General features: G+C 43.1%; 1 protein-coding gene across 5 annotated transcripts in view; it reads right to left on the bottom strand.

The window, feature by feature from the left end:
• Atxn1 (ataxin 1) overlaps positions 1 to 27,570 on the bottom strand; it is a 377,602-nt gene that overhangs the window by 272,251 nt on the left and 77,781 nt on the right. For all 5 annotated transcript variants that reach the window (XM_047557706.1, XM_047557703.1, XM_047557702.1 and 2 more), the window contains exon 3: positions 12,328 to 12,452. The gene's annotated coding sequence lies outside the window, so the exon portion shown is untranslated. The remainder of the gene's footprint in view (positions 1 to 12,327; positions 12,453 to 27,570) is intronic.

Raw genomic sequence — 27,570 nt, forward strand, 5'->3', positions numbered from 1 at the left:
GTTTGTGGAAACCTGCCTGCAGGTTCCTGAGCGAGGACTCCAGCTTAGCACCAAGTGCAGGAAGTCACAGGATGCAACGAAATCCAGAAGCAGTGGGGAGGGGGACCGTGCCCTGAATCCTGTCAAGGTAGAGAAGCAGGCCCTTCCCAATAGGGCGTCCTGTGTCTGCACCCCACATGGCGAAACCAGTGCGGGGAAAATGCCCAAGAACACCTTGACTGTGGCTCCAGAAAGGAGAAGAAAGGAAAAACTCTGTGCACCTCAAGTTCAAATCAATCCATACTATTCTTTTACCAAAAGAAAATGACATGTGTTCAAGAGGATTCAAGGGGCTTCTGGGATCTGAGGCCGGTCTCCACCTTAGTACCGCACAAAGCTACGTCTATCCCATTAGCTCTCGGGAAGCAGCTTAGACTCTCCGGGCTTGCTTTCTTGGGGCTTCTGGAGCTTTGGGTGCCCATGAAAGGTAGAACCAACCACAGCAAGTGCTATCATAGAAATCTGAAAATAACACATTCACTCTGACACGCCAACTCACTACTTTTAATTGTGACTCATTAAAGATGTAAATAGAAGACGAATTATGTTCACCTCTACTACAGTTCTTTTGCTGTGGTAAAATTACAATGCTTCAGCTTCTGTGCAGAAAGGAAGATTCGGCTTTGAGTAATATCCCAGTGCAGGGCTATGATTCTCCAATTTTCCAACAATAGGCATCTCATCCCACCCGCCTGTCATTGGACGGAAGCAGGGAGACAGAAGGATCAATTTTAAAATGAACAGGAAGAAGAGTAAATTTACATCATTCCAAAGATGGTATCTACAAAATTCCAAAGTCTTCCTGGCAGGTGGTACAGAAATGTGAGCCTGCCAGAGGAAATTCTGCAAGGAATTCAGACCATACAGGAACTAAAGCCTAAACGAGGGGCCATCACCCCCAGAGGGGAACCTGAAGGGTGGCAGAAGGCGTTTGATCTTTACCTATATTCTAACAGAGTACAGTTTCTTAGAATGAGAATTATACCTTATCAATAACTGTCAATACAATAAAGTATTGATGACAAATGATAACACATTTGAAACGCTGTATTAAACATTAAGAACCCAACATGAAAGGACAAATATTATATGAGATACCAAGTGATATGTAAAATAGGCAAATTCAGAGAGAAAACAGAGGTCACTAGGGCTGGGAGGGAGGAGTGGGGAGTTAATATTCAATGGGTGCTGAGCTTCTCTTTGGGATGATGAGAAAGTTCTAGAACTAGATAGTAGATGCACAACCCTGGGAATGTACATAATGCCACTGAATTGCACATGCATCTATCATAAGATGTATACACACACATGCATACAGTTGGTCCTCCTCATCCATAGGTTCTGCATCTACACAGTCAACCAACAGCACACAGAACATGTGCTAAAAAAATGTGCACCTGCACAGAGTTTTTTCTTTATCATCATTCCATAAACAATATGGGATACCAGTTATTTATGTAGGGTCAGCATTGTAGTAGGCTTCAGTACTGAGCTAGAGGTGACTTAAAGCATTTGAGATGCTGTGCATAGTTCTACACAGATAGCACATCATTTTATGTAAGGGACTTAAGCATGAAGGAATTATGGTTTCCTTGGAGGGGTCCTGGAACCAATCTCCCACAGATACCAAGGGACAACTATATATTTACCCCTTGGAAATATGAATATATACATATGTATTTTAAAGATCTACATTAAGAACATTTTCCAAGTGGGGTGTCTGACTGACAGCTGGCTCTGTGAGACTGAGTGCTGTTGGCTCACTGACCCTCCCAAAAGGATAAAAGCAGTACCAGGCAAGGTCAGGGATAACCCTAATGTCATTCACCAGGGAAGCAGAGGTCCCCATGACCATTGCTACAGACTGGGCACAGCTGCAGGTGAGCTAAGCCTCTGAAAACTGGCACCAGTAAGGGGGCCAAATATTTACCACTCCTGACTTATATGCATTAAGTGGATTTGATATTTTAGAGAATTTTACAGTAGACCAATGTCACAGGGCAGATTAACTACTTCAAAATTTGTCAAGTTAATAAATACCGATTTGGGAAGAATTTACATAACGCCTGTCAGTGGATTCACTAGCCATGACCTTTGGTAGCTGGAATTGAACTTCCCCTTTCATGAAATGTCATTCCAAATTCCAGGCAGCCCTTGGAAGCAAACACTGCTCCACCTGTTGCTAGGTGTCTTGCAGTATTATAATAAACTTGGGCTCGATCAGAAGCAAAATGCTTGCCTTAAATATCTAGGGTTCCTACTATGGACTCACTCTCAAATTCTATTTACTGTGATGGGCAAGTTCACTTTGGAGGCCCGCTTACCTCAGGATGCCGGGCTCTTATGAGTGGCTAATTTGATGGGTTTCTACAAAGGGCCACCTGCCAGCAGAGTCATTTGGAAGAATGCTGGTCCTGAGGACAGCTGAAAATGATTTCTTTCCCATCAGCCTCTGTAAAGTAGATTAGGTCCTTGTGGGGCTTTAGTTTCCTTGAAAGCAACAGGGTGCTTACTTAGCAAAGTGGACTTGAGTCAGTGGAAGAAGTAACCCGTGGAGACTGGGAAACAGCAGTGCTTCAGTAGAAGTATGGGGATGGCATAATACAGACTGGGGGGCAGATTTTTTTTTTCAGGGTTGGGGATGGGACCAACAGCCTCGTGCATGCTAGACAAGCACTCTTCCACCAAGCCATGCCTCCAGCCCGGAGGTTGGGGATGGAATCCTTGTTTTACCCACTTTGAGCTGGGTCATATTCATCAATTCCAGTAAAAGCTCAGGAAACTGAGGCAAGAGCATCGCAAGTTCAAAGACAGTCTCAGCAACTTAGCAAGGCCCTAAGCAACTTAGAGAGACCCTGTCTCAAAATAAAAAATAAAAAGGGCTGAGGATGTGGCTCAGTGGTTAAGTACCTCTGGTTCAATTCCTGGTACAAAGATAGACAGACAGATAGACAGATAGATAGATAGATAGATAGATAGATGATAGAGAAACCTGCATCTGTTCTGAACAAGTACACCATATTTTCTTATCACTATTTCCTTAAAAAAATACGGTATACCAACTATTTGCATTGTGTTAGGTATTATAAGTAATCTAGAGATAATGAAGGTATACACAAGGATGAGCGGATTAAATGCAGATTGTGGGGTCCAGGGGGAACTCATGTTCAGGAACCAAGTCACCCAGGATACCAAGGGAAGCTACAGTACTGAATTGCCCTATCTTTCCTCCACATTTCTCTTTATTCCACCTCTGCATTTTGCACAGACCCCAAACTGGGCTGCAGCTTTCCTCGAACACGTCCTACCCTCTCCCTTCTCTGCATGTCACAGCCTGTATCCTCTTAGTTAGAAGGCCTTGCTCCTCTCTCCGGGTGGACCCCTGATCATTCTTCAGAGCCCAGCAGTGCTCCCACGGCAGGTTGGCCTTCCTCACTGACACCGACAGGTCTCACCTTCCCTGACTGGGTAGAAATTCCTCAGCCAAGTTTGAAGAAAGGCCCTGGAATAAAACGCATGCTGGAAAATGGACTGATGATAATGATTCTCCTTGCTGGAAAGTCTTAGAAAACTAACTCAGGTAGTTTCTACAACCCTGGCAGGTGCTATCTCACTTTTTCCTGTTTCCAGGGTAGATAAACTGAGACCCAAGGAGGTCAAACAATTTGGTCAGCATTACACAGCTATTTGGTGGTGGTAGATTTGTATTCAAACTCAGCAAGCGTGCCTCAAGAACTTACGCTCTTCAATGTGACATCATATTGTTGCCCAACAGCCTGACGGCAATCTTTCATGTGCTACTTTAAAAAAAAGTCTGCAATGGTTGTAATCAGGGCTATGTTAAAACTCTGGGGACTAAACACACAGCACGGTAACTATAGTTAATAACAATGTATTACACACTTGACTTATTACCAGATGGATCTTAATTGTTCTCACCACCAAAAACACAAAAAGCTAACTGTGAGGTGACGAATGTGTTAACTTGATGGCAGTAAACATTTCACAACACAGACATGCATGTGTGCATGTGTGTCACATTGTACACTTTAAATATACACAATTTTATTTGTCAATTATACCTCAATAAGGCTGGAAAATTAAACTCTGGGATCCATTCAGGTGCCTCATTCTGAATACAGGTGATTTACAATTGGAAAAATCGCCTGCTTGTCTTCCCAACAGAAGCTCCTGTTGCTCGTGGATCCTTTTATTTTATTGTTGTTATTATTATTTGGGTGCTGGGATGGAACCCAGGGCCTTGCACAGGCTGGGCATGTGCCACACCCCCGCTCACAGACACTTCTGCCTGTTCTGACAACAACTATCCCCAGACAGGCTCCAGTCACAGCGTCACCACGCTGACTGTGCAGACAGTCTGCAGAGGGCACTTCAAGATAAGCACCCACTGTGCTGGCAAACACTGAGGCCCCAATGAAAACTGCAGTATCTATTTCCTTCCCGAGGTTTTGTCACTAGGCATTTAAGATGCTTGCAAGTATCATCTGTCACAGGGTGACAGTTAGAGACTCCTGGCAATGATCAGCAGGGGTACCTGGACCAGCCTGCAGCCCGTGCACCAGGCACCAGAGAACTGCAGGTAAACCCGAGTCTGCGCCCTTTCACCTCCGCCACAGTGAGTCTCCTGACTCATCTAGCGGCTGGAGGGGCGGGCGTCTGATGGAACCCAAGGCTCCAGACAGGAAAGCAGGAAATCCTGTTATGGCTCTTCACTGTGCAAAATGGGCAAGGGTCAACGTATAGGAAACACTGTAGCGTGATGTGGTAATTTTTCTAAGTCACCATCAATAAATGTTGTTGACTAATTTCTTAATTATCCAATGACTGTTCAACTTTTGTCATGATTTTATATACAAAAAACCTCAGGGTTGGGTAAGGGTGTCATGCAAAAAAAAACAAAAGTGGCAAATCTCAAACTAAAATTCTCTATTTCAAGATATTGATGCAAATTAAAGCATTAATAGGAAAAAGCAAAATATATATGTATTCATATATAATATACATGTTTACACTACGTACTATAAAATAATATACAGCATTAAACAACCTTCCTCTAATATAAAAATATTATCCTGCCTTGTTTGCAAGTGTGAGGATGATTTTTTAAAGGCATTTTTGACATGTGATATTAGAAAACTTGCTACTCTTAGTTCTGAAAAGGAACTTTTGAAGAACCAAAATTAATTTTGGAGAAGACTTTTCATTTGTTTAAGCCAAGTTTTTTTCTTTTTTTTTTTTTCTTTTTTGGTATTTTAGCCAAATAGAATTCTTAGAAATGAAAAAATAGTAACAAGCATATTCCTAGAGCAGAATAGCCTTTCAGAATTGAAAATGTTACATCAATCCTTTAATGTTATCCAGTCTTGACTTTTTAAATTTCCTTAGGAAAGAAAAAAAAAAAAAAAAACACTTATTCACATAAAGTTGCCAGCACTGCATGTGCCATTAATTTGGATTCTGATTTGACCTATGTGATTCTGCATGACACAAAACAGCTAAAAAAGCAATTTCTAGCAACTTCACAAGTAGGGCTTCAGAGAAGCAGAAGGACCTCTGCTGATGTTAAAATTTTCTACTGCCCAAGATTTACTTGGATAGTTTAGTTTAAATGAGATGATGCTGCACGCAACGACTTTCATAAAAAATGTTTCTCTGAAACAGTAATTAGTGCTCAAGTTTTCTGGAAAAACAAATTTACCTAATACCTTACCTTGAAAGGTATTAAGAAATTTGTAGGTTTCTTGTTACTTTCTGTAAATATTTATTAAGCCAGAGTAGCAGGAATGGACTTAATACTTGAAATACAAGGTCTACAATCAACCCAATCTCTGTCCTGGTAAACAATCCACAGAGATGTAAACAAAGCACGGCACTACCATGCTGGTAACACTGAAAGGGGAGACTTCAATGAGTCTCCACGGAGGAGCAGGATTCCTGGGGTATGGAAATAAAATTACTCACAGAAGAATCCACATGGAGAAATTCATGGTACTGAAATGACACAGGATGTTTATAAAGGACAGAAATGCTTTATGGAGGCAGCGGGAGGGAAAGGAGTCCAGAGGAGGTGAGATTCAAAGGGGACACTCATGATGGGTTCCTAGGGATCTGCAAGTCATCTCATGAAGCGCAGGTGTTACCTTACAGGGACGGGAAAGCTAACAGCATCCGGCTAACACTTCCTTTCACTCCACCATGTGCTTTCATCACTATGAAAAATACAAACAAGTATTTTTCTTAAAATCACAAGCCACCTTAAGACTAAAAATACCTTCAGTTTTTTTGCATTTACTTCTAGCCTTTGATAGACGAACAGTTTCTCATGACTCTGTAAACAACGTATATACACCATTTCAAAGTACAAATTTCACATTTAACAATCTATTACAAACACTTTTCCTTGCTTCCACGTGCTACCCAGGGATTTTCGTTTTCAAAGTATTCATTTATTCATTTATTATTTATTTATTAATTTTATTTATTTATTTTATTATTATTTATTTATTTTAGTCCTGGGGATTTAACCCCCGGGGGCAATTTAATCACTGAAGCCACCAAGGTTTTGCAGTGTAAGAGTAACTGAATCAGACCCTTTCTTTCAGAAGATAATTCTCAAAATAGAATAAGTGGACTGCTGGGAGAGGAGACCAAGGTCAAGAACATCCTTTTAGAAGCTGTGGTCCAGGCGGTGATGCTGAGGCCCTCATCAGCACAAGGACAAGAGCGTGGAAGAGCGGTTGCCTAACATGCTCAAGGGATGAAGCACAGGAAGAGGAGTGTGTCCAGCATCAAGAAACCACGGGGGCTGGGGACCCTTACTCTGCAAACAAGGAGCCCAGCAAAGGAAACAAGATAATTTCAAGTTTAGGTCTGGATTTCCATTCCCCATCAGAGCCATACGGAAGGAAGTTGGAAGTAACTGGATTTGGACTCTGTGGAGGCAGGTTAGTTGGGAGGACAGGAACCATGGAAAACCCAACCATGACCTCTCACGGTCAGAGGCCTGCAGGGGGAGCATGCGCAGTAACAGCTTGGGGACACCACTTTCCCTTTGAGTTTCCCTTGTGCAGCTGTGGCAGTTTAATTCTCCTTTCTTTTGATGCACAGCAAAGACCTCCCTTCAAAGCACTCAGATGGTCACTGAGGAAGGGGACCTACCAAGTAAATCACCCTCTGTTCCCACGAGGCCTGCTGTAAGAAATCCAGTGCATTTCCTGAACGGGCGTGGTTTTACTCACAGCTAGACCAAACCGCACTGCTTCTCTGAAGGACTCCTGCAATTATTAGCCTGTGATAGCATCAGCTAGAAGAGCGAGTTCTAACACACTGAACAGAAGGCATTTGGGGTGCTGCTGTACAGAACATTGGCTTAGGTACATGGAGAACCAAACTAAGCCGCAGCACTGCAGGAGCTTTCTAGAGATGGTCTGCTGTGCAGTGAATGGTCTGGCTCCCTTCATGCTCACATCAGCTCTCTCAAAGCAGTGTCCGGACTTGGGTGGCAATTTGGAAATCCTGCAGATCTCAAGGTTACCTCCTAGTAAACAATGCATAGTTTCTAACCAGACAAATGTTCTTATAGTACCAATTTTTCTCTTTTCCCACTCACAAGAAAACATGCCTTCTTACAAAGAAATATTCCTAGCATGGTTAAAGACTCCCAAATCAGAAATGCTGATTTGGCTAAAATCCTGCACATTATATGTCTTTAATTTTGTCCTTGGTTATTCCTGCAACTGAGGTTTTAACAAAGTCTCAAAAGCACTTCTGCAAACAACTGTACCTTTGTCTTCTGTAGTTGACAATCAGTGTGCTTCTCTCCTGCATCACAAAAACAGCCCCTATCCTCACACACTGGAAAAAGAAGCCACACAGAAGAACATCTCGTGAGGGCTCTGGGAAGCTGATATTAGGTCCCAGCACTCACAGCATTGTTTTGGGAACACACGTTCTTTTTTCCCTTCACTTAACTAAAGAATATGAGAAGAATCCACCAGTTGTACTTTTCCTCTTCCCAAACTCCTCAAGTCAAAACTGAATGGGGACCTGGGAGCTGTAGCTCAGTGGTAGGACACTTTTGTAAATTGTGCAAGGCCCTGGGTACCATCCCCACCACCAAAAGAAAAATCAAATTGCATAGCAACCTGGGACAAGAAACTTGTCTGACATTGTGGTTGAACGTGCCTTTTCACACAAACTAAATTCAGGATCAACACAATTTCTCCAAGTAAAGCTGTGACTAAGTAATACTCAAAGAAAAATAAATGCTGTAAAAAATTTTAATGCATTTGTCATTTGTGGTACTATGAAATGTGAATTTGGTCTCTATCACCATTTCCTGGCACACCACTCTTAAAACCCTTGGGATCTCCAAAGTGAGTCTTGAATGCTGGTTGACTGTTGGCTTCCCGCTCACTGTTCCCTCCATAACTTCTAGATAGGGGATGGTCACTGGAGAGATGATGGCAGCAGGATTAAAGTGCTGGGCTTTTCATTCCCTCCCCCAACCTCCTGGGAAGGGGAGGGGCTGAAGACTGAGCTGGTCAACAATGACAAAAGAGTCCACCATTTAAGTCTACCTACTGAAGCCTCCATAAATACCCATAAGAGCAACTTGGAGAACTTTTGGATAGCTGAACACAAGAAGGGTCCCATAAGGTGGCCCTCCTGGCGAAGGTGCAGAAGCTCCATGCTGTCCCCTTCCTCCTCACCCTACACACCTCTTCATCTGATTGTTCATCTGTGTCCTTCGTAACATCCCAGCAAACATATGTGCAGCGTTCCCCTGAATCCAGTAAGCCATTTTCCGAATTGATTCAAAGCCAGAGAGGAGGTTACAGGAATGCCAATGTATAGGTAATCAGTCAGAATCAAAAGCAAACAAGCTTGGGCCTGCCACTGGCATCCTAAGTGCTGGGGTACCTGACATGATCCCCAGGTAGACAGTGTCAGAACTGGTGGTCACAGCTGGTGTCCAGAGGAGAATGGTTTGCTCTGCTTGGAGTGTGTGTGTGTGCGTTTGTTGGTAGGGGAGACTCCCCAGAATGTGCTTCAGAAGGGTTCTATGTTGTGAGATAGTAAAAGCAACTGAGTTTGTTTTTTTCCTATGTCACTCAATAGTGGTTATCTTAGAGGGTATCATGATGATGGCACTTGTTCCTTTGAAGGCTGGAGAGGCCTCTGCAAATCCTTGTTTCATTTCCCACTTGAACTTACTGTCAGATGCCCCTGGGATGAACCACCGGCAAGGGCATTCAGGAGTTGCACCAGAAGCAGCCACATCCTGCAAATCTCTTCTGGGTCATCCAAGGCCGGACTTGCCTTCACAGAAGCAAAAGGAGGCGGGCTGAGGGGTCCAGTCACCAGTGCAGTCTATTAACATCGAATGCAAATCCTGAATCTACCACGCCTCTGTGGGCGCTTTGATGTGCGTCCACTGCAGCTTAATTTTATCCCTTTCAGCTAAGGGTTGCTCTCCTGACACCAAAACTAACAACCTGCGAGTCCTAACAGCTGAAAGAAATACCATTCAGAATAAGCTGCCAAGGGCGGCAGGTGTGGCTTTGGAGCCAAGCAAGAAGCCTCTAGTCTGCCGCAGTACTGTTCCCTTCCTCAGATCTTTCTGCCATCCCGTGGCTCCAGGCCAGCTCCCTTGAGCTGCTTTTCTGCCTGTACCAGATCTTGTCACGTGCTACTGTGATGATAAGGGATGGAGGCAGTGGTTGAGGAGAAAGAGACACAAATGCAAGGTTTCTCGAACAGCCTCTTCCCTAGTGGGGAATACTTTTCACATTTAGACAAAACCAGGTTTCTGAAAGTTCAAAGACTATGCTGACTTCCCATCCCTAAAAGGTCAGGGAACCAAAGAGTCAATGCCACCCTCCTGGTTTATGCTACTTGGATCAACAGGCAGCTGTATCCTGTATGCACCTACCATGTGCTCAGCCCCGGACCCTTTGCTGTGGGTGAGGAGGCAAAGAAGAAGACGCAGAATGAGACAGTCATCTCAAACCTCAGCTTCCATGGGGTGAGTTTCTGGGTTCTCCATCCCCCAAAAGTGTGATTCACCAAACCTGGTGTAGCTGAGTCCACAGTTTTCACAACCACATCCAGGTGCTTCAGTCACAGGAGGTGCTGACCCTAGACCACCCTTGAGAAACACTGGTGTGACTGGGTTCCTGTCCTGAGGCAGCGTGCAGCCCAGACGAGGAGATGGCAAACACCCACGAAGCCAATGAGTGGCAAAACTTTTTGTATGATTCGGCTTCTGAATGTTATAGATGTTCCCCAAGAGGAACCAGTTAGTGAAGTCCTGAGGACTCGGGGAAGACCTGGGAGGGAGAGCCAGGCTTCGTGGTGGCAGGATGTGGATACAGACAGCCTGAGCAATCAATCCTGCTAACCAAACCTCTTACGCACCACAAGAAGGTGGCCATACCATGCAGCGTAAGTGGGGTTGAAGACCTGGCAAGAAGACCACCAGCAAACAGGTCCAACAGGGGCTTCCTGTGACGATGACAGGTAGGGTGCTCTCGCCAGGAGAATCTTAAAACTGGCATTTCCAGAAAACACCGCGTTTGCATTTTCACCCTGCTGCATTCATGTGGTTTCTTGCACTTCATGATTTAACATTTGTAAGAGAGAAACACTGTTACGAAACCCAAATAATGCAGCACTCTGAGGCAGACAGCCAGCTGCCAACAAGAGTGACAGCTGAGCATCACTGAAAGTGGTATTCACAGCTCTGCTTCAGGAAGGAGATGTTTGGTAAGAAAGAAAAATACTAAATTCTGTTCCATGTGAAAAATGTTTGGGGCTCCCCAGGGTGAAAGCACTGGCAGATAGGTATCAGTGACCCATGAGAGCAAGCGCAGAGAAGGAAGAAGTCAGGTCCTCTGGGGAAAAAGAAAAGACGCTAATTCAAAAGACGCCTCTCTTGCGTATTTGCATGTAGTATTCATGAAAGATGGTGTCGCATTTTCTTCAATGCTGCAAGGGAATAAATTGTTAACCACAGACTCGGAAAAGTCCTGCTTCACCAAAAGAATGGCTCTCAAAATAGGTGCCAGTAGGGAGAAGGGACAACCCCAGGGGTTGGCCCCTGGCCACCACACTGGCTGGTACAGTGTGCCCCTCTGCAAATGCTGACTTGCCACGGGCACTCAGGAAATTTGGTTGGGCAAGAATCAAAGGGTATAATTATTTAAGTGATTTCACTGCAGGGCACTGAATTATAAATTTGCAAGAGAATCTGGAGATCAATGAGACAGAAACTAGCACTCATACAGGTGAGTCATTCCGAGGCCAAGTCTGAGCTCTCCCAGGTCACCAGATTAGGTAGAGATGAACTGGACTTCCATTTGAGGATTCAGTTGCCAAGAAACAAGGTGGATGAGGTTGATACAAGGTCCTTGGAAGTCTACATTATTTCGATGGATATTTAAGTATAAATATAAATAAATCCATATTTTGGTAGATTTTTAAATCATTTACTTATAGTTTGGAGTATTTGAGTTTCAAACCCAGACCAATACTATCATTCAGGGGATCACATTTAGCTAGGAGTTCCTCAATAAACAGGCTCTGGTGTTCTACAGCACAGTAGCATGTCTACAGTTTGCAAGAATTTATTATATATTTTATAAAGAACTAGAAAAGAGGAGTTAGAAGATTCTCAACACAAAGAAATGATAAATATTTAAGCAGATAGAAATGCTAATTACCTGATTTGATCATTACACACGTATACAGGTATTGGATTATCACACTGTAGACCATTAAAAAAACATTACTCAATAAGCACTTGTTGAACAAGACCAGGAAACTCCCAATGACGCCCACCTTGCCCATCCCAAAACTCAATTACAGGCTAACTTGTTTCCATCATAGGAAGGATGGAATCGATTTCCTCTTCTGTGATTGATTAGTCAATCCCTTATGCTTTTCAGTTACAAGCTGTAGTTCCTTTGTTGTTGTTTGGGTGGGTTTTTTTTTTTTTTTTTCTAATTTTTTATTTCTTTTTGCCTTTTTTTTTTTTTAAACCACAAGTGCATTCTCCTCAGTTCAATATCATGCAAATTTCAGAAATAAGCACACCAAGTGAATTCAGTCTTACTCTCAGTCACTAGAACAACATCATCTCGAATAACTCGTAGCTGGGACCGTACAGAGACAGCTATGCACTTGAATAAGATGTCCTGGTAGACCAAAACTACACGGCCAGATGAAATTTAAGGCTAAGCAACCTCAAGCCTTCTGACAACTTACCGAAAATCATCAGTGTTTCAGGCTTCCCGGTGCAGACTGAGGTCCCCTCTGACTGGCTCCTGGTGGTCTGCAGCAGCACTACTTTGGAGGCGTGCAGATAGGTTCTTTTCTTATGCCCCAGTATGCTGCAGCCGAACAAAACAAAACATCAAGTCAGAACGAAAATGCCACTTCAAGCAGTTAGTGGAGAGCCAGGGGAAATCCCTGGCCTTTCTCAAATGTATATCTCCTGACCTCAAACAGCATGCTAATGACCAGAACGAAGCTTTAGCACATCTTATCTACATAGGGTGCCCTAAAATACTGGCGGGGTGGGGGTCAGGAAGGAAGAAGGAAAGAAAGCACAGAACCAGGCTTGGGGAGATAGTGCATCTTCAAATGAGGATCCACACCAGCGAGAAAGCACTTGCAGACTGCAAGTTTACAAACTGAAGGAAGGAAATAAAGGATTCATTACGTTCAAATGATTCAAGACTCTGATGGGTAGGTTTCAAGAGCAGAGAGTGGAGAAAGTTTTGTTTGAAATGAAAATTCATCTGATTCTGCCCATCGAAGGCTGAGACTGACTGAGCAAGTATGAGTATTTTTAAAAGAAAGGGCTGCCAGAATTCAACCATAAAAGAGTGCCAGAGAGAGGAAATTTTCATTTTGCACTACAAACAGGTCACTGGTGGGCTTCTCTTGTCTGCCTCTTGATAAACTTGGTGAAGACTTCCCCAGGCGGGAAGCTGTTGTTCCTTCACAGACTGAACGTGAAATGAAGGGTAAGATATGCATGCCTCCCGCCCCACTCATGCAGCTGGGAAAGCCTACACATCAGACGCGCATGCGACAGGGTCACTCTGAAAAGGTCCTTTCTGCTTTGGCAGCTTTCAAGGCTCACTGGTCACAGTCTGTGGTTCCAGTGTCTTCCAATGTGGTCAAATCCATCCTACTGTTTGTTTTTTGACAATGGCCATTTGAGAGGTTGGAAACAGTCTTCCAAAGATGCCTGCAATCTTTTGAAGCCTTTTATAAGCTCTTCCCCATCTTACTTTGAAAGCCCAGTGGAAGAGTGTCATCCAGCTCTCAGGATCTGGTGGCCACCTTATACTTGTAACTCTGAACTCTCTAAATGCTCTGAAGGTCCTGGGGCATTCACCATGGATCACATCAAGTGACCCACTCTATGAGGGAGGATATGCTGGCCTGTCTCACCAGGCTGCTGTGTATATAACTGACTTTTCCAGAGTCTTCTGAAGTTCTTACTTTAGGGAACAGTCAACATTTCTTAAAAGACTTTTGGGTAGTTGTGTACTTCTGGTTAAGCTGACATGAACACTTAAATCTTTGGAAAAGAATGGGTCTATCTCTTGGTTAATGTTTAAGCAAGGGAATTAAGTTCAATGTCACTTAATTTTCCATCAAGCTGGAAAAGCAACTGCCTGGAAATGGCAAAGCCTTTTTTTAATTTTCTCGATACTATCAATACTCACAGAAAGTGGGGTGGTGAGGATTTTATTAGTTTTCTGAGCAGTTTTCATAAAGTGTAGCTCAGCTCCCACTCAAATGTGTAACAGTAACATATTGATTCAGATCAACATAAGCCAGGAAGTTCAAAGTATGACAAACTGTCTTTAGCTTACGGCTTGGTAAAAACAGAAGTTGGAAAGAGGAGGAGGATTTTAGTAAAAAGCTCACGCCAAGTCATCGGCTGGTATCAATCTTTTTTCTTTTCTTTTGAACTAAAAATAGCTTGTTGCGTTTCTCTTATGTGTCACCAACTTTCTATCTTGGGAGGGGTCTTTGCCATCTAATTAAACCTCTGCAAACGAACCTGCTGGCCCAGGGAGAGCTGGCTACCTCTTAAAGCCACAGAGCAAGGTAACAGGTACTTTGACTAAGCTCTGGGTTCAATCGCTCAGGTTCACTGACTTGATAGATACAAAACCATCCAACGCGATATAATATAGCTTTAAATCAGAAGGTTCACCAGTAGCCAAATGCTTCTTTATGGTAGTCCCTTTTTCTGTTTTGTTTCTGCCCTAAAGAAAGAGACTCAATTTTGGATTATATTCCCATCATCTGTCTTGGAGCAAAATCTATCTAGGAGTGACAAAAGTGTTCCATTGTTACCTCCGTGCCATTTGTTGGCTGCTAAAACCAGGTGTCTGGAGAAGCAGGGTTTATACTGTTCAAGCAGAAGAAAAAGAAGGATTCTTCCAAGTGACAATAATTTAGATTTTTACTTGTCTCTCTAGATACAGAATTGGAAGGGATTCATTTTGTGACTTACAGCAGACCCTCAATTTCCCATAGTACAACAAGTAGGAGATGTCTTTTATCCAATGAAAACCACTGAAAATTCTGCACAGCTCCTTTTAGGCAAGAATTTCAACATGACAGCATAGGAGTATAGCCCAGGGGTAGAGCGTAAGCTTTAGCAACCCCCACCCCAAGAAAAAGATGCCTTCCTTCAGTGCTGGGAATTGAACCCAGGGCCCTGCACCTGCTAGGCAAGCGCTCCACTACTGACTGCACCCCAGCCCCACAAGAAAAGAACTTCCGCAGGCACCTTTCCTGCAGCAAACTCCACCAGCGCTGCTGCTGACAACCCAACTGGTTGAATGAAGGGCAGGCCCGTCGCCTGCCCACTCCTACTTGCCAATTGATGACAGAGAGATAAGCAGAAATCTAGAAAAGAAAAAAACAAGCCCGGGGTCTGGAACACCAAAAGAGAGGCAAGCACGTGTGAAAGTGTCTACACAAACAAGGATTTCTTCCAGAGGGGATTCGAACAGTGCTTTCCGATTTGATAAGCATCGTGGTGCTAATTTTCTAGACACTTTTAAGCAGCAAAGCATAATATGCCAAAATAAGCCAAGAACAGTAGCCCAGGAGCTGAGAGATGTGTTTTTCACTTTTACTTTGGCTGATAACTGAATTTTTCAACTTAAGCCACAGCCTCCTAAGTAGAATTATATTTGCTAAATAATCAAATAAATGGACTTAAAGAAAATTCTTTATAATTAAGTCCCAACTATACTTTAAGTTGTTTTTACATATATTGAATATTTAAAACCAAATTAGATCTCTACAAACACAAACATTTTTTATATGATCTATTTGCTCTTTATGCTACGTTCAACATTTAGATACAGATTGCACAGGAAGAGACCAATCAGTTCATGGTAAAATATCCCTTCATTGGGAAAGGGCATTCTGTCCAATAAATGCTGCTGGAAAAGTCACCTCTTCATTTGGAAATAGATCCCTACCTTACACCATTTAGAAAATTAATTCTAGATCTATAACTAGACATAAAAATATATATTTATACAGCATAATACACATTTATATATTTATTTATTATGCATACATATAATTCACATTTATTTATTGTACATATATATTTTATACCATAGAACACAGACAAATAATTTTATAAGCATAAAATGCCTTGTAGGCAGGATTTTGTACAGATGTTGATGGTTACTTTAAAACAGGAAGACACAGAATTACTTGAAATGGTGAGGTATCATGATCTGCTTTATATTTTAAGGATCATTTGGTCTGTGGTGTGAAGAATAGGCTGTTAGGGGACAAAGTGAAAAGCAGAGCCAGTTGGGCTACTGTAAAAATCCAAGCGAGAGACCTTGCCCCTGGGCAAAGTTGGTGACCCTAGGGGTCAAGTCAAAATGGTAGGAACAGGTGAGACTAAAGGAATTCTGAAGATCAAGTTGACAAGCTGCACAGGTGGAAGAAAGGAGTCAAGGAGTCCTCCAGGTTCTGACCCCATGATGTCTAAGAAAGGAGCTGCCACTCAGAAAGACTGAAAGGGCTCTGCAGAAGCAGGTGTCAGAGAGACAGATGGATGTATAAATTTGGAGCTCGTGGCCACAGGTAGGTAGAAGATATAATTACAGCCCAAGTTTCTGTGGCAGGGAGCCTCATGAGGGTCCCCAACCATCCCACCTCTTGGTGATAAGTCTTTGTGAAACCCTCTCCCACTGACAGTGGACTGGACTCAGACATGCTTCCAGGAAACTGAGTGTGGCCAAGACGGGGTGGCAGGAGGCCTGCAGCTTCCACCTGGTGCTTCTCTCCCAAATGGCTCCCCTGGGGAAGCCGACAGCTAGGACGTGCGGCAGACGGTGGAGGGGCCCGTGTGACCTGCAACTGTGGCCTCCTGGTGTCTGTGTGGGTGAGCCCAGAAGCAGAGCCTGCCGCCCCAGACTTCAGGTTCACAGCTGACTACAAGCTCAAGGAAGGCCGGGAGCCAGAGACAAAACCAGCTAAGGTGTGTGGCCAAACCCACTCTCAGGCGCTGAGAGACAATAAACATGTGCTGTTTATAAGGCATTTAGTTCTGGAGTGCTTGGTTACATATCAGTAGATAAATAGTATCTATCTAGATGGGCAAGCCACCCTCACGCCACATTTTGTGGTTGAAGAAACTGAGACACAAGCGAGTTAAAACATCTGCCCAGCATCACACACACGCAGTGCAGGTGGGCATCAGACTGAGACCACCTGACTTCAGAGCCTTGGCTCTGAGTCACTATGGGACACCACTCCCCGAGAGAATCTTCTTGAACCTAGGTGTGTACAGCAGAGCCTGGCCCTCCTCTGCAAGTTGACGTCAACACAGTTTACACAAGCAGTGGACCATCTGCACCTTCACCAGCCTCCCACCTACCAAGACAGTCCTTCTACCTCTGACATCCCAAACCCACTATATTCGTACTTAATTGCCCAAGAAGACAGAAAGGCAGCCTCTTGCTTTTGGGAGGGTAACCTTTCTCTGGTCCTTCAATCTATTAGAAAATTTCTAGCACCATATGAACACGACCTATAGGCAAAATGTCCTTCTTTGCATGTAAAAGTTTTCCATTGAACCACATTATTAGAGCTGGGCATGGTGGTACACACTTATAATCCCAGTGATTCCTGAGGCAGGAGGATTGCAAGTTCAAGGCCAGCCTCAGCAACTTAGCAAGCCACTGTCTCAAAACAAACTTCACTTATCTGCAGGGGACACATTTCAAGAACTGCAGTGTTGGCCCCAAACTGTGCATGGTTTGGAGCTGTATGTATACTGCACTTTTTCTTATACATACTTACCTATGGTAAAGTTTAATTTATATGTACATTATATATATATATATACATATACATGTAACTTATTATGTATATATACATAATATACATAATAATAAAATAGGACAATTATAATAACATTCTAGAATAAAAGTTATAAAATTTGTGAATTATTTATTTCTGGAATTTCTGGACCACTGTTGACAGAGTAGCTAAAACTGTGGAAGGCAGTCATGGAGAAGGGTGGAACTACTGTACTCAGCGGTGATGAAAAGAACAAGATCCATAAGATGATCACAATAATTTGCATGTGGATTTTTCAAAATAATGAGGAAAATAAACATAGGGTTAATACCAGAAAGTGACTAAGAATTCAGATACTATTTAGTGTCTCAGTAGGTACTGGTAAGACCAAAAAAACAAAAACACAGACAAACAAACAAAAACCAAAGCCTTTGAATTATGTAAAACACAATACCCATTGTTCATTTAATTACTGTAACAAATTAAGATGTTTCCATTCTTTCTGACAGACATGAAATACAGAGAGTGAAAGACATTATCTCTGCACTTCTGCCTCAGTACAAATTTAGAATGGCATTTGTCACAAGGAAACCAGCACCAGTTAATGAGAGTATTATTATTCTTTCTTAGCAGGGTCATGTCCACGTGCAGCAGCCAGGAACTTGCTTTTGATCCACACTGGTGGAATTCAGTCGGGCATCCGTGAGTCCTACATCCGTGGATTCAACCAATCAAGGATCAAAACTATTCACAGGAAAAACTGCACCTGTACTGAACATGTACAGATTTTTCCTCTTGTCATTACTCCCTAAACAACACAGTGACAACTAAGTACGAAGCTTTCACACTGTCTTAGGCATCTGTGTAGCACCATTTTGTAGGCATGGCTTAAGCACCTAGGATTTGGGGGTCCTCAGGGGTCCTGGAACCAATCCCCCACATACCTAAGAATGGATGTACTTTTCTCATGTTTTAACTGTTAGCATTGTATCCACAATCAGTGGAAACTGGAAAAAAAAAAAGAATCATGGAAAAAAAGGCAACAAAACCTACAGCCATTTATAACCTTAGTTGCCAAAAGCAACTGCCTTGTATAAAAGCACGTGATGCATCACCAAATGTACTTTTTCTCATTTTAAAATACCAAACAGTAGTAGCAGCTCAACAGGCGAGACTGCTACCACTTAACCTACAATTTGGACAATTCGTGTAAGGATGAAATTACTTTGTCTTATGACATAAGGAGCAGATGCTACTAATTAACACACAAAAATGTCTAAAACAGAGTTTTAAAAACATATGAGTTTGAAAACATAAGTAGAAACAGCTTCAAAGAGTATAAGCAAAACAGTATAATACCATGGCGCCTGAGTGCCTTTTTTTTAAAGAAAGGCAATCAAATAAACCAACTGGCAAACTTTCAATGGGTCATCCTCTAAAGAAAGTACGGATTTACAGGAAAGTACCTGACAAATCTTGCTTTATTTTTTTAAAAATGGGAAAGAAAGCATATGTCTGTAAACTAGCCGGAGCACTCAGTGGGATGTTACATTTCACTGTGAAACATTATGCTAAGCAGAAAATAAAAGGAGGATTTAAGGATGGGAATAAATTGAGGGAACATTCTTCAAGGGACTTTGATACATTCATTTGTACTATGAATCTCTAAGAGGAGAGAAAGCAGGCATCTTGGCCCAAAATATATTTGACCACAGGACACTTTTTCCAGAAGAAATAAGTAGGCCCTGGACAGTTGTTGACCAGAAAACACCTTGATAGGCAACACCCTAACCATGGGTCATCAAACTTTTGTCCCAAGTCCTCCTTAAGCTCCTAAAACTTACTAGGCAACCCAAAGAGCTTTTTTTTTTTTTTAAAAAAAATAGAGCTGACACATAGAGTTTGGCCAGCTCAATCTCTCTCAATCTTTCTTTCTCTCTCTCTCTCTCTCTCTCTCTCTCTCTCTCTCTCCCTCTCTCTCTTTCTCTTAGTTGTAAATGGACAACATGCCTTTATTTATTTGCTTATTTTTGCATGCAGTGCTAAGGATCGAATCCAGAGCCTCACGTGTGCTAGGCCACTGAGCCCCAGTCCCAGTCCCCAAAGAGCTTTTAATCAGGTAAATTACATGTAAGAATATTTATTGCCTTAGTCATTAAAACTGAGAATTTAAAAGCATTTGTAAATTTTTCATATGTGGGTATGTGGGTGTGTGGGTGTGTGTGCTGGGTATCAAGTCCAAGTCTCATGCACGCTAAGCCTACATTCTGTCACTCTCAGCCCCTGATTTAACACAAAAATTAACATGTCCATTGTGTGTTACATGAAATGATATCTTTATGAAAAAGTAACTATTTTCAGAACAAAGAAATCAGTGAGAACAGTGACACTGGTTTAAATTTTGGCAAATCTCTTTAACATCTGCCTTGATAGAAAATGGTTAAATTCTCATTGTGCCTCTGAATTCCATTTGCTGTGATGTGGTATTTGGTTAAAGTATGTGACAAAAACCTGGCCTCCATCTTCAAGGCCTGTGGACATTCTTTTTGTGTATCAGACTCAAGTTTGACAGGTGGAGGTGACAATCTAGAAAGTGAAACACATCAACAAATTCTTTGAAGTGCTTTATATTAAAATGCCTTGGTCTATGTTGTACTTCGAACGGATCTATGATCATGCATGATTCCGCAGTAGAATTCTCTGGTCATTTGGAAAACATTAGCTCACTGAATTGTCTGGGTCTTTCAAAAGTTGAAACATTTCATTATACAATATCATAGCACCTCATAGAGTCTCTGAAAAACTCTGCTACCCTTGGGAGAAAATGGCAATGAAGCAGGTAAATAATGTCTCAATATTATTATAAAAATATCTGGGTCTTGCAGGATCCTCCCCCTCCAAAAGCCCTGAGGGCTTCTGAAGGTGAGTGCTGTGGACTAGTATGCCTTCTAATCTCTGCAGATCCCTTCCAGCAGTAAAAGCACAGAGCCCTGCCTTTGCTTCCAGCCAATGGCTTCTGTAATCTGCTAATCCTGCCAGAGACCACGGTGTTCAAACTAACAAAAACCATTTTCTCATAAACCAAGAGGGGGCCGGAGGAGAAGTTCAGCCATGAAAAAAACATTGGTTGAGTAGGATCCCACCAGGTGCTAATCTGTGAGATGTGCTCAGGGTACACTTTGCTCCAGCCAACACTTTATCCCAACCTAGGCTTTAACAGGCTAGCAAGGACCTGTTGTAATTGAAAAGTGTCAACTTTTTCAGTACTCTACAAGAGACTCAGAAAGATCTTTTCCAAGAGATCAATTCACGATGTAACAATGAAATTACAAGCCACTATTTAGTAACATGTCACCCAAAGAACTACTAAACAAAACTCAGTATCTTTGGGTGTCATGTACATGTGTGATAATAGTCATAGCTAGGCCTTGATTGTGACATCCTCAAAGTCCATTACATCCTTTAAGACTTACCAACCATCCTAGGTAGCAGGCATTTTATTGCCACTTTTTAATAAATTAAGAAACGGAGGCACTAAACAATGCAAACTCAACAAGCTTGATAAGAAAGTGACAGATCAAGGATGCCCATGAGCATCTATGTGGCACCAATTATTCTCTAAGACGTCACTGCTCCCTCCTTCTCAATGAATAGTTACTGAATTTGAGTCATCTGGAGCTTCTGCTGGCAGTTATTCCAAGATCCTGAACTATCCTCTTCATTTTCTTGTTTCAAAGTGAGGAGCCACTTCATGAACTGGCTCAGAGCCCACCCTCGTGTATGCAGATAACAGAAGATTCCCTTGACTCCCCTGAGCAGACTGGTTATCCCATGGAAAGAGCAGTCTCGCTCAAAAGTCACCCTTGCTGGATGCTGTGAAGTTCAACCTTTTGATTCTTAAAGGGTTATGATGCTAGAACACTGATAATGATGCTCTGTAAACAGGACTCAAGGCACCCTCAGTCCATTTCCCCATCACTCCCTGGGAAAGCCATTTATGAAACAAGGCCAACAAAAATGCCAGTCACCCGCAAGGCACCATGGGAAGGCAGGAGGCAACGTTACCCTTTCCAAGTGCTTTCTAAACCTTTTGCTCTGCTGTCCCTTGACCATTACTTCTCTCACCCCAGATAGCTTTCCTTCTGCTAGCCCAGAGCAAATAAGACATATCGAGTACCTTCTAGATTATTCTTTTTTTTTTTTTTGCGGTGCCAGGGACTTGAACCCAGGGCCTTGTGCTTGCAAGGCAAGCAACCTTCCAACTGAGCTATATCCCGAACCCCTTAGATTATTCTTAATCATTCTTGGATGTCAGGCTTAAGACATTTGCCCTTCCAGTACTACTCCATCTCTCCCCTTCCTCCCTCACCCTAACCCCCTGGGCTGACTGTGTACCCTCTGTCCGGGTGTGGTGTTGCTTCCTTTGTGAGAGTCTTGTGTCTCACAACTGTTGGACGGTGACTGTTCTTAAGACATTCCAGAGAATCCCTCACAGCACCTCACACAGTGATGAGCACAAAATGTGCTGCCCTTTCCCTCCAATTGGTTGAGGACTAAAGAACACAGGCGTGGGGGTGGGGAGTGCGTGGTGATGGAGCACACATGCTTAGCCTGCCCAAGGCCCTGGGATCCACCCCAGGGAAGGAGGAGGAGGAGGAGAGGAACATATGCATGTTTTTTATGTTGACTTTATTTTTATACATCTTTCCCTTCAGCCCTAATTAAGCACGATTAGCAGTGTAACTCATCCAGAAGCTTCAGATATTACTAAAGAGAACTGCAGGCTATATAGTACAGCCAAAGTGTCCCCTGAGAAGTTCCACCATGGTCTGTTTCTGACATTCTCAAGGAGGGAACTTAGTTCTGTCCTAATATACACAGATGTGAGAAGGAAGTGGGACAACTATGAACTCTGGGCAACAAAGGATGGATGGGGGTAGACCCATGAATCTGCTTTTATCACACTTCTGTCTGTTACTTAAGGAGACCACTCTAAAGGCTCATATCTAAGGACCTTGATAAACTCTAACTGGAATGGTGGATTCCATTTGGAAGCTCATTCACTAACTGGATTTATACAATCATGCAAAATTTCTGCCCTTTTTTTTAAAACCTAACACCCTGACCTTACCCTTTTTTTTCTTGCATACATCATTCTTGGTGGAAATTTTCAACCACCACAAAGGTGGGGGAAAGGGTGGGGCATACTTCTGACTTCTTAGTCATATTTCCTGAGGTTGCCATTTTAGTGTATTTAAAATATTTACATTCAAGTAATTATAGTTTGTGAAACACTGTTCTCTTTTTCCATCTTGGTAGACCCCTCCATGTGCTGTACCACAGAGAGAGTTTTCTGAATCACCGTCACTGGTCAGCAGAGGGCTGTTGTACTTATTTGGTGAGCATCACACTCTTCCCACTGCTCTGGAAATCCAAAGTGAGCCATCTTAGGCCAGCAAAATGTACTACAGTACCTTTCACTTTATACACTTGCAACAGCTCGAGACTAACACTGTTTCAGTCAGCCTTGTATCTCTGTGACCAAAATACCCAACAAGAACAACTTAGACGAAGAAAAGTTTATATGTGAGGCTCATGGTTTCCGAGGTCTCAGTCCACAGAGGGCTGACTCCGTGGCTTTGGGCCCAGGGTGAGGCAGAACATCATGGGGAAGGACCAGAGGAGGAGTGTTGCTGTGTTCAAGGCAGTGTCAGGAAGCAGAGAGAGGGAGAGACAGAGAGAGAATGGAAGGAAGGGGCCACAGGGAAGATGTCCCCAGTGGCCCACTCTCCAGCCGCACCCGACCTGCCTATAGGTACCAACCAGTCCGTTCAAACTAAGATGGCCTGGTTACCTTGTGACTCTCACAATCCAGTCGTCTCACTTCTGAACATTTCTGCATTGACACAGGAACCTCAGGGGACACTTTGTGCCTGAACCATATACTGTCCTCTTGCCTCCCTCCATGACCACATCTGTGGTATATGCACCTGCCCCACACTCACTTCTGAGCATCTGACACCCCAGACCAGACCAGCCAAACTGAGGGTGCCACTGGCTATGACCCTCAACCAAGTAGGAGTAGGCTGACAGACCAAGGAAATTAGTGAAGCCACAGCAGGTGGTGAGAGAGACTCCTGGGTCCCATGGCCTCTGAGTCACTAAGTCTGTTCCTGGTATCCTGGCATCACTAGCTATTCAACCTGGCAACACCAGAATCAACCTTCCCCTCATTCTACCAGGTGAGCTAGCACCTAAATCCATCAAGTCTACTTCCCAGTTTACCACGTAGACCTTGCCTCCTTCTGCCTCCTTGGCTTGCCCTACCCCATGCCTCCCACCTAGAAGCCCAGCGGCTCACATGGTCTGCCAATCAACTCACCAGAATGCCCCAGAGCAGGCTCTGGAAAACACAGATCCAATCACTCTTGAATTGCTTCCCCTCATCTCTGGTGTCCTTCATATGCTTTCAGTTACTCGCACTCATCCGGGATCCTAAAATATTATGTGGAAAATTCCAGAAACAAACAACTCCTAAGGTCTGAATGGTATGCTGCTCTGAGTCGTGCGATGAGATCTTGTGCTGCCGACTCCGTGAAAAGAGCAAGACCAGAGATGCTGGTGACCTGGAAATGCCAAAGAGGAACCAGGAAGTGGCAAAAGCATGCAAGTGTTCAACTCTAGCAAGGAAAGAGAAGAAATCCTGGGCCGAGCTGGCCACATTCTCTGGTGCCGTATCTCCAGAGCCCATGCCTGCATAACTTTGATCACAGTGTATTATTATAACTCTTCTATCTCACTGGAAGTTATTGTTGGCAATACCGTATGGTACCTGATTTATAAAATAAACTTTATCATAGGTATTGATGCAGATGGAAAAAAGCATAGGCTAGATGGGATTTGGTGTCACCCACAGCTTCAGGCATCCCCTGGAGATCCTGGATGGCCTCCCCTGCAGGTAAGAGGGCATGCTACATTCCCCAAAGTGAAAACCACAGATCTCAATGGAAGACTATTTAAACTGTCACTGACAAGGAAACGGTAATGTGAAAAGTCTGTTCATCAACTAGTTTTTGATCCCACTACCCTCTCCCTTCCTGCAGCCAGTGGACAAGAAAGAAGAGCTCTGGATAAAACAGATGAGAATACAGAAAGGGTCAAGAAACAACATTCCATTCGGATTTCTTTCTGGGTTTACTTGGTTCATCTGTATTTTGGGGCAGATTTTAAAACTATTTATTTATTTATTTCTTTAGGTACTCGGGATTGAATCACATCCCCAGACCTTTTTATTTTTCATTTTGAGACAGGGTCTCACTAAGTTGCTTGGGGCCTCGCTAAGTTGCTGAGGTTGGCTTTGAACTCGTGATCCTCCTGCCTCAGCCTCCCAAGTCACTGGGATTACAGGCTGCACCACCATGCCCAGCTTGGGTCAGTTTAAAAAAAAAAAAAAAAAAAACTCAATTTGACTTTTAATCATTATAAATGATCCTAGAAGCATGTCCCGTTAGGTGCTGCCAAGTGGCACTGATGCTTTTCATTACTGCTTGAAAGGCCACATATTTAAAACACCACTAAAAGTCAAGCTAAAGAAAATAAAATGATTTGGGATATCTTTGAGGCAGTTACGAAAACAGAAACAAATGTTATTTTTAATCTCTGGCTCACTGTAAACTGACAAGATATGAATATGAATTTCATGGAGTAATGTGTAATAACTGCTTCTGCTCCTCACAACCACATGCCAACAACTCGATTTTGTATTCCATTTTGAAGTTACATGTGGAACATGGAATCTAGATTACAAACCCTCCTCATTAAAGTAAATTTACTCTGGCTAATTTTTGGTAGTATGACATCATTAAGATGAAAAAAAGGAACTTAGCAAATAACTATTCTCAACTTGGCTTTGATAAAATTCACTGCTAAGTTATACCTTTCTGAACAAGGAAGAAACAAAATCTGAAAATCTGTTAAGGTGATGACACGGTTGTCTGTCTGGTCACCAACACACTTAGGAATACAGGCTTTGTAAATTTAGGTCCTTGCCAGCAAGAAGAAGTATCCAGTATGGATCATGCCCTCAAAATATTTACACTGCATCCAGCAACAGTATGGACAAAGATGGGCCAATTTCCTGGTAATGGAGTATAAGAGAAGTACTTCCAAAGCTGTGGAACTTCAAAAAAGGAAACCATGTTCTGCAGGAGAAAGTAACTGGAAAGTTCTATACAGAAAGTAGGCCCTAGGGACAAGGTGGATGGGAGTTCTGAACTCCAAGTTCTTATTCCTAAAATAAAACTAATCAATTTGTTTCTAGAATTAATATTTACTGAGCAACTACTCTGCTATGAAATTCATAAATGGTATCTCTAAGTTTCCAAACAAACCTATAATGATAGCTTGGTTATAACTGATTAAAAAGGAACCCAGAGCATCTATTAACATTCCCTGGAGTCTTTAGTTCCTGCTGAACATTAGTAAGCCCAAATCCTGTTTATATCAACATAAGAGTTAATCACACAGAGAAGACAACACTCTTAATAAGAACGATCGAGGGTCAACTTCATGATATATCTATGGAATATGAATACGGCTGAATATAATAGGGATGGAATATACCAAAACACAATGCAACTAAAACAAGAAGGCCAAGGACTTCAGTATGTGTTCACCTGACCTCTAACATCAGTATTGCACAATGATTCCATTTTGAAACCAAACTACTAAAATGTAGCTTTGTTTTAAAATAGTTATTCTCCTTTCTACAGCAACATTTCTCAAAATGTGCCCCAGGACCTTCGGTGTTAGGTGCACGGCAGGAGGATACCCAGGAAGCTCAGCGGTGGAGAGGCGCTTAGCATGGGCAGAGCCTGGATCAATCCCCAGTCCCACCCCCACCTACTGACTCAGGCTCTTAGGACTCAGAAATCTGGATTTTCAACCAGCAGCCTCCTCACCTGCCAAGGAGGACTCAGCTGCACCTTTAAGTTCTAAGGTCCCTGGTCTAGTGTTCCCCTCCACTGCTTCCCTCTGTATTCTCTCCTTCCGAAAAGTGTCTTTGCCAACTCGAACAATTACATTTCAACATCCTCCAACTGTTCTCTGCGTCACACTATGTTAACGAAGGGGGAAAAAATGCAGCTTCTCAAACGCCGAAACGATTCCACCGAAAGGAAGCTGGGTTTCAACCCATCTTTACAGTCCTCCCTTTCCTACCTCGAGCTCAAGGCAGCAAAATGTAGCTCTGATGACACCTTGGGGTCTGTGGTGGGTAGAAGGTGCCCCCCGAGATGTCCATGTCTGAATCCCCGGAACCTGTGAATGACTTCCCTGGCAGGAGGGATTTCACAGATGTGAAGGCACTGAGGCTCGTGCAATAGAGAGATTATTCTGGAATATTCTGTAACCACAAGGGTGCTACAACGTGGAAGGAGGCAGAGGGAGACTGACAATGGAAGACTGGCACAGAGAAATGTGACCTTGCGCCTTCAAAGCTAGAGGAAGGCACCAGGAGCTAAAAAGTACAAGTAACCTCCAGCAACCGGCGAAGACAAGGACAGGGACTCTCTTCCAGGGCCCCAGAACCCTGCTGGCACCTGGACTTCAGGCGCTGAGATCTCTGCTGGCTTCCTGACTTGCAGAACTTTGAGACAATACATTGTACTATTTTAAGCCACCAAGTTTGTGATAAGTTGATGCAGGTGCTTTGAAGAAAAGAAGCACCCAGGTCACCTGTAACATAAAGGCCATGACCCAGCAACCCACACGCTACAAACAGGATATGGCCCAAACAGTTCATTTTCAAGCAACTCCGCCACATCTTCTGCCTCTCTTCTTTATCCTGCTCTCCCGACTTGGTCCTACAGCTTATCTTCCCACCTTCCATAAGGCAACTGGTTTATCCTCTTGGAAAAGAGGCACGGGAGCTGGCTGAAGGCAGGGTTTCTCAACTCCATCACTACGAACCTTTGGAGGCAGATCATTCTTGGTTTTGGAGGACTGTCCTGTGCATCGAGGGGGATTTAGCAGCATCTCTGGCCTCTACTCACTAGGGGCCTGTATCAATATCCCCATTTCCCAGCTGTCTCCATCACAAATGCCTCTGGGTTTTGCAAAATGTCCTAGGGGTGGAGGGCA

Source organism: Sciurus carolinensis, chromosome 7 (assembly GCF_902686445.1).
Source record: "Sciurus carolinensis chromosome 7, mSciCar1.2, whole genome shotgun sequence".
NCBI classification, from domain to species: Eukaryota; Metazoa; Chordata; class Mammalia; order Rodentia; family Sciuridae; genus Sciurus; species Sciurus carolinensis.